The sequence below is a fragment of the Mastomys coucha genome, unplaced genomic scaffold, assembly GCF_008632895.1.
Source record: "Mastomys coucha isolate ucsf_1 unplaced genomic scaffold, UCSF_Mcou_1 pScaffold4, whole genome shotgun sequence".
Taxonomy (NCBI): Eukaryota; Metazoa; Chordata; class Mammalia; order Rodentia; family Muridae; genus Mastomys; species Mastomys coucha.
The window spans coordinates 54,757,991-54,759,685 of NW_022196910.1; the positions used below are offsets into that span (position 1 = coordinate 54,757,991).

The 1,695-nt window shown below is 45.3% G+C and overlaps 1 protein-coding gene across 3 annotated transcripts in view; it reads left to right on the forward strand.

Annotated features, from left to right (window-relative positions):
- Nucleotides 1-1,695, forward strand: part of Stac3 (SH3 and cysteine rich domain 3) — an 8,126-nt gene that overhangs the window by 4,308 nt on the left and 2,123 nt on the right. The window lies entirely within an intron of this gene.

The window sequence follows — 1,695 nt, forward strand, 5'->3', positions numbered from 1 at the left end:
TTTTTGTATTTATACACCTCAAGTGAGAATTCCTGCCATAGGGCTGAGCATGTAGGTCCGTGGTGGAACACTTGCCTCGTGTGTAAGGCACCCTGGGTTAACCCTCAGGCCTGAAAAGCAAACCGGCTCCTGCCATAGAGCATGCTCCTCAACTCCCTTCTAAATTGAGACATTGCCATGGAGGCTGGGTCCAGCCCCTGGCATTGCTGCATGGTAGGCAAGATCTGTGCTTTTTACATTTGGAGGAGAGAATTTGTCATTCCAAGTAAGGAAAGGATTATAGAACCAGCGGGTGTCCATGAAGAACTCCTGGTGTGAGTGTTCATCTTGTGGATAAAACTGAGGTACAAAGCCACGGGTCAAGGGCAACCTCATTGTTTGTTACGAAAGACTTTTCTTTCTTTCTCTCTCTTTCTTCCTTTCTTTCTTTCTTTTTTTCTTTTAAAGATTTATTTATTTTATTTATATGAGTACACTGTAGCTGTCTTCAGACACACCAGAAGAGGGCATCAGATCTCACTACAGATGGTTGTGAGCCACCATGTGGTTGCTAGGAATTGAACTCAGGATCTCTGGAAGAGCAGTTAGTGCTCTTAACCGCTGAGCCATCTCTCCAGCCCCATGAAAGACTTTCAAACTTGGTAATGCCAGAATTGATTTCTCCCTGGACAACCGTATGAACTAAGATGAAGTAGTGTTAGTTAAGTCAGTTCCAGTTCTGGGTCTCTGTGGGCACCAGGCAGGCACATGGTGTACAGACACCCATGCAGACAAAGCATGTGTACACATAAAATAAAAATGAAATCTTAGAGAGCAGCAAGCACCACGCTCCACCAAGCCCCTCCCCCCTTTAACGTAGACAAGTCTTGCAAGTGACCATGATTGTGAATGTCCTCTGGTCTTCTTGCCTTCGCTTCCCAAATACATGTCACTACACCTGCTTTGCATTCTGGGCAAGCATTCTACCAAGTAAACTACATCTCTAACACACACTCCGTTCCATCTGCTCTGAGGGTCTTGCTATACTGCACTTGCTTTATAGACATGGCCTTGAATTCATGATCTTCCTGTCTCTGCCTCCCAGGGCTGGAATTGGAGGTGTGCACCACCTTGCCAAGCTTTAATGACTTGAAACCTCACTAGGGAAAATTTGCTTTCCTTGGATGGAAAAAAAAAAATAACTACCCAGAGCCAGGCGGTGGTGGAGCATGCCTTTAATCCCAGCACTTGGGAGGCAGAGGCAGGCCTGGTCTACAAAGTAAGTTTGAGTTCCAGGATAGCCAGGGCTATACAGAGAAACCCTGTCTCAAAACAAAACAAAACAAAAAAAACTACCCAGAAACAAAGCTAAAGATCTGATCTCAAAATAGCTTATATAAAGCTTCAGATTCCAGTCAGTTAACAAGGCTGTCTCAGAAAGACACCCGTATTCCTAGATTCTGTTCTCAACAGGAAATGTGTTGCCAGATAGGTAAGGTGAGGTGTGCCTGTGGTCCCAGCACTAGGGAGCTGGAGGCAAGGAGATCAGAAATCCAAGGTCAGTTCTGGCCAGGTAAGGAGAGGACAGATGAGCTGATGGGACTGTCTCAAAACAACCAGGAGAAGAGGAAAAGGAGAAAACTGGCCTGCCCCCCCCCCACACACCTTTTCTTACACACCAAAGTTTTGTTCTTTGTTCATTTGTTTTATTTTGTT